Source organism: Miscanthus floridulus, chromosome 16, assembly GCF_019320115.1.
Source record: "Miscanthus floridulus cultivar M001 chromosome 16, ASM1932011v1, whole genome shotgun sequence".
NCBI lineage: Eukaryota > Viridiplantae > Streptophyta > Magnoliopsida > Poales > Poaceae > Miscanthus > Miscanthus floridulus.
The window spans coordinates 39,193,850-39,200,049 of record NC_089595.1 but is presented as its reverse complement, the minus strand read 5'-3'; the positions used below and the strand labels follow the sequence as shown (position 1 = coordinate 39,200,049).

Here is a 6,200-nt window from a genome sequence, read left to right as displayed (position 1 = left end):
AGGGCTCGAGATGCGGAGGCGCGGGCTCGGGATGCGACAGTGACGTGGGTCCGAGATGCGGTGGCCGGCGCGGGTCTAGGATGTGGCGGCTGCAGCTTCCACGAGGGCCTAGGAGGCCAGAGGCGGACCGACCTATAGGGCAAGCTTGGGCGGCCGCCCTAGGTCATCTCCGGTGAGCACCACTACTACCTCTCAGTTCTCCGACCGGCGACAGCATCCCTGAGTCCGTCGAGGTCGAGCTAGCGCCGCCGCCATGAGGTTGAAGACGAATAGAAGATGACTAGGGGCGCTGGGCACCTGCTGGGCCATCTGGCCAAGGCCAACAACTAGCAAGGCCCATTTTCTGGTTCTGGGCTTCTGGCCCATTTTGGCTCTTAGGGCTAGGCGAAGGGGCAGGGGCACACCCTTCCAATTTGCCATCGCAGTCGCTGCTCGCCTGCTCCAGCTCGGGCGCTCGACGGACGGCGACGGCGCTCCAACTCGCGGGCTCGCGGCGGCGGCGGCGCTCCAGGCCGCGCTCCCTATTGGCCTATTCCCTACTCCGGTACTCCCTAGTCCCTCCTCCCTGGCTCCCCTACGCCGGCAGGCAGCGGCCAGCGAGCAGCGGCGCCTCCAGCTCGGGCGCTCGACGGATGGTGGCGGCGCTCCAGGCCACGGCAGGCCGTGCTCCGGTACTCCCTAGTCCCTCCTCCCTGCCTCCCCTACGCCGGCGGGCAGCGGGCAGCGGCCAGCGAGTAGCGGCGCCTCCAGCTCGGGCGCTCGACAGACGACGGCGTCGCTCCAACTCGCGGCGGCGGCGGCGCTCTAGGCCGCGGCAGGCCGTGCTCCCTAGTCCCTATTCCCTATTCCCTCCTCCCTGCCTCCCCTACGCCGGCGGGCAGCGGGCAGCGGCCAGCGAGCAGCGGCGCCTCCAGCTCGGGTGCTCGACAGACGGCGGCGGCGCTCCAACTCGCGGCGGCAGCGGCGCTCCAGGCCGCGGCAGGCCGTGCTCCCTATTCCCTAGTCCCTCCTCCCTGCCTCCCCTACGCCGGCGCGCGGCGGGCAGCGGCCAGCGAGCGGCGGCGGGCGGCCTGGCACCAGCGAGCAGCGACAGCCGACAGCGAGCCATTGGGCGGCAGGCTGCAGGCCAGCAGCAGATGGATGGCGGAGCCGCGGAGGCCGGAGCCCGAAGGAGATGAAGCTGGAGCCAGCGATGCGTCTAGCACGGCGAGGACGAGGAGGCCGGCAGCTCCAACTCCATTGAGCCAGAAGCGGTATAAGAAATTAGGTACTGCTGCCATCAATCCATATCCATTGTAAATTGTTTGTCAATTAAATAGATAGAGATTGATCTCTGATTAGTGAAATCAATTGAATTATAGGATTGGTATGTTAAGAGGACGTTTCAATCCTGAAAAAATTATAGGATTGGTATGTTTCCTATAATGTTTGACACTTTTTTACATATTCCCTCACATGTCACTTACTCATCACTAAATTTATTTTAATTGTAGGTTGTTTATGCTTTTTTTCTTTTGATCATTTGTTGTATGCTAAATTATCTGGACTGGACTATGGAAAAATATTCTCCTTATGTGCTCTTCGTGTGAAAGGTAATCATGTTCAAACTTCTTTTGTGCCTTTTGTTTGTTGAATTATATATTAGAACATAATTTTTATGCAATATTACAATATATATATACATATATACGAAGACCGGTATATCGGTGAATTAAAATGGCTGAATTAAGCCTCACATAGTTAGACCGGTATATCGGTGAAGTTTTGTATCTGTACATAGCGATCCGCCCTAGCTCATATTTTCGGCTGGGTCCGCCACTGTAGGAGGCAGCAGCGTTGTGGCTCGGGAGGCACGACGCGTAGCCTCGAGATGCGGCAGCAGCGCAGGATGTGGCGGCGCAGCCTCAGCAGGCGGCGGCCTGGGCTCAGGAGGGCGTTGGCGCCAGGACGACGGCCACCAGGTCGCCAGGCCACTGGCCACCAGGGTATGATTTCTGATTCCGTGAATATCTTGATTGTCTCAGCAATTAAGATGCGTACAGAAAGTGTTAGTTTTCTTTTTTTGAAATCTAAGTGCTGATAGTTGTGCCACAGCTCACAGGTGTCGTCACGAACAAGATGATTTTTGGCTTGGGCAGATTTGCTAAACCCGGTTCTATGGGAAGCTGAAAGGTGTAAAATTTCTCCTCAGGATTTGTGATTAGCTGGTAGTATAATAGTGTGTGGTAATTTCATTCGATTTATTCACTTCAGGATTTGTGCACAATTTCTATTGTGGGATTTCTTTGTCTGTTTACTAGAACAGTTGTAGTAGTTTGGTAGCACGACCATGTAACTTTTAAAGTTTTGTCGGAGCAAATGTTTTGTTTAATATTCCTCACTTATGTTATCTCTGCATGGGTTTCACTAATGCCGTTTACAAATTTGATTAGGTCCTACTTCTTTGGTGAAGTTTCTTCAAAAAGAGATGCAGAAGCATATCCAAATTTCCTATTCCATTTGTACTGACTATTTCGTTGGAAAATATCGATGCGATCAAAATGAAATGCTGCCACTAATTGTCAATACTCCTGGATGGGTAAAAGGTATCTCTTAGTCATGCGAGAGCTGATTTGCTTGGTCTTACCACATACTTGATTCAGTGATGTTTTCTTTTTTGTATTTTTATTTAATGCAGGTGCTGGTTTTGATATGCTCATAGAGATGCTGAGGTACATCTGACCCGCAATAGTTGTTCAGATATGCATCACAGTGCAGAGCAAGAATCTCCCTGATGGAGTGTTTTGGCTAGATGGTGGGCAAGCAGGAACTAAGATGATTAACATCGATGCTGCCTCTGATGATGCCTCGAATAGATCGTGAGTAACTTTTTTTTCAGTTACAAATTCAGAAACCGATATAGTTCCTTGTATTTGTAAAATATACATGTAGGTTGTGATTGCACCATTCAAAGATAGTTGTACTTGGGAAGTTTACATATTCTCTACCTGGGTTCACCGGACAATGCATTCCATATTTAGCTATCAATTTTCCTTATACCATGTTTTGACTACAGATAAGGGTACTGACATGTGTTCATTCCATATTTAGCTATCAGTTTTCCTTATACCTCTGTTTGTCCTAATGGAACCCGACTACACATGAGGGTACTGACATGTTCATTCTAAAACATGGAATAGCATCGGATTTCAAACAATTAAATATCACGGTGGACTCTATGGTGGCTGTAGCGTTAGCACGGGCAATATACTTACAAGATGACAAGTATTATTGCTTTTCTTTTGTTCATGACACCAGGCTGTGAGTTAATGTTTTCTCCTATAAAATTTATATGCTTGTCAAATATCGAATATTATCTACTCACTACATACTGCATTCCCTTGGTTTGTGTTTGGTTGCAGAGGAACTGGCCATTAAGAAGGCTTTGCTGAAGGTAGCAGCAGAAATGTTAGTATATTTCCTTCTAACTAAAAATAAAATTTCCTATGCATGAATCTTTGTTTGAGATTTTTTTATTATGTTGTTAAAATTGCATTTAACTAGGAATGCAGTATACCATGGATAATGGGTAACTAACGAAGTTAGTGTATATTCAATTTACGTTGCTCCGTAGGTGCTTGTGCCAGTGATCAGTGACTTCAGCATATTTTATGGAAAAAGGTCCTTACTGAGCAACCATATTTCTTCATCTTTGTTATAGAAATAACCTGTCCTGAAATGTAGGTTGTAGGGTACACAAATTTGTATCGATTAGCTGGATTGAACTTGAAAATTCTACTTCCTGTCTTAAAAAATAGATGATTTAGTTTTTTTTTATTTTTTCCTTGCTCACAATCTTTGAGTGCTCGTTTTAGGCCACTTTCAGGTGCAAGAAAGGATTTGTCTTTGCTGCCTACTGCTCAGGGCTTTGAAAGTTAAGTTCTATGATGTTACTTCAAGACCTTTTTAGTGTTGGGTTCCCTCTACATTTAGTGCTTTACCTTGAGCAGGCTAAGTGGGACCTTGAGGATAACGAGGCGAACAGAATCAAGATATGGACGGTGGCTAATGACCGTTACAAAGGATGGCGATCTACATTTAGTGCTACCTACAAGGCGTACACCACCTATGAAGAGAGAATGAGACATAGGCCAGAAGAATTAGACATTGTTGAGTGGCACTATCTGGTGTCGTATTTTGGCACCGAAGAATTCCAGGTTTGTTCCCAATTTTTTAAAAAACTTGCCAATTCCACTTCTGACGTCAAGGTTTATGTTTTGCGCACTGCTGATTTTATAAAAATCAAATCATTGCTGGTTCTGTGCAGAGGATTAGCAATAAGAATTCTCAGAATCGGCACAATCGACAGATACACCATGTTACAGGATCAAAGGGTTTTTCTCAATTGAGCTATGAGAAGGTAAAAAATTCTGTCACAAGGTTTTCCTTCAGGCATTTTTTTTATGGTTTGTGCTTGTGCCCCCGAATGACAATGACATGATATTGTTATAACCTATATAGTCTTTGTATTTGATAGAGATATTTAGCCCACTGCCCACTACAAAAAAATATATTTTGCATCCTTGTATACAGAAAGCTGAAAAGTACTAAAACTAATGTGTGCCAACAAAAAGAAGAACTTGGATTCCTGTACTTTTTCAATAGCAATAAATATTTCTGTTATCTTCTGTTTTTAAATTCGTGGTGGATATCTTCCTGATCTTTACAGTTTATAAAAGCTTCTACATTTCACTAGATTATGAAATATGGCTAATTTTTTTTACATTCTTGCCTAATTAGAGGGACCAACTAACTGGTGAAGAGCCAAATGATATGGAGCTTTTTATGATGACCCACCAACAAAATGGACAATGGACAAGCGAGGAATCTAGGAAAGTCTATGTGAGTATTAAACAGTTTTTACAACCCTTATTAAGTGATGCAACTGTCCTCGCTTAGAATTAAAGTTTTAATTAACTAAATTTCTTTGCTTTGTTAGGACAATGCAACCAGGAAGATTATGGAGCTGGAGTCAAGGCCTGACGCAAATGTCGTCTCAGACTTGGAGCAGAACCAGATTTTCCAATCAACCTACAAGGAAACGAGAAAAATCAAATCAAACAAGATGCATGCTAATGGTTACCTTGCAAGGTACCCAACTAGAAAAATCAAATCAAACAAGATGCATGCTAATGCATGTCAATGATTTTTTCAGGAGGAATCTTGAGTTTGAGAAGGAGCATGCGAATGGTGGGACGATGGCCAACATACATATCAAGGGAACCTTCGCTGCTACAGTAGACATTAGTCTTTTGATTCGAATGAGTTCAAACAGTTGTCTGTGCTTAACACATTATTATGTGTTAAGCTATCTACTTGTTCTCATTTAGTTTGACACTCGGTGTGTTTTGTTAAAGATTTTGTATGAACAAATTATATTTTGTTTTAATGGATGTCGATGCTTCCTTCATTATGTATTTGTCGTTTTGCGATTATTAATTTAAGCTACCAAACAAAGTGTCGCAACATGAATTATTAATATATTAATCTGGCGTTGCAATATATGATGGCACATATAACAACCACATTTAGTTGTGGCAATAGGTACGATAATCGTGGCAATAGAGAAACTATCTCTTGCAACTACAAAAAGATGACGGTGGCAATAGAGGAATCTACCTATAGCAACCAGATAGTTAGTAATGTGGCAATAGATGACCTGTCTGTAGCAACCAACCTAAGTAACGTGGCAATAGCCTATGCCATCTATAGCAACCATTCAGAAACGTGGCAATATACGACCTCTCTGTAGCAACCAACCTGAAGAGATGTTGCAATAACCTAAGCCACCTATAGCAACCATTTAGGCGACGTGGCAATAGAGAACCTCTATTGCAATGCTTTCTCTGCGTAGCAACAACCACGATTGCAACACCTGTGTTGCGTTGCGCTTGCATTGTGTTGCTACACGACTAGCGTGTCGCAATACGTATCGCTAGCAATGCCTAGTTCGTTGCAATTGATACTATTACTACACCCATAGTGGTTGCAATTGCTTTTGTTACAACACTCACCAGGTGTTGCAAAAGCGTCAAAAGTGTTGCAATAGAGGGGCTGTGTGTCGCAACTAAAATGTAACCCATTGCATTATGCTATTGCTACCCTTACAAGTGCAACGACATTTAACCAAAAAAAATTGGTAGCAAAATTACTATGGCTAC

At 44.6% G+C, this 6,200-nt stretch overlaps 1 long non-coding RNA gene across 2 annotated transcripts; it reads left to right on the top strand.

Moving 5' to 3' along the window:
• Positions 1-1,853: 1,853 nt before the first annotated feature.
• On the top strand, positions 1,854-3,780 carry LOC136510028 (uncharacterized). Of its 2 annotated transcripts, XR_010772592.1 has the most exons (6): positions 1,854-1,985; positions 2,095-2,172; positions 2,433-2,585; positions 2,678-2,858; positions 3,180-3,300; positions 3,402-3,780. It is a non-coding gene; the product is annotated as an uncharacterized lncRNA (long non-coding RNA). The 2 variants fall into 2 exon arrangements; XR_010772593.1 differs by lacking the exon at positions 3,180-3,300.
• Positions 3,781-6,200: the final 2,420 nt, after the last annotated feature.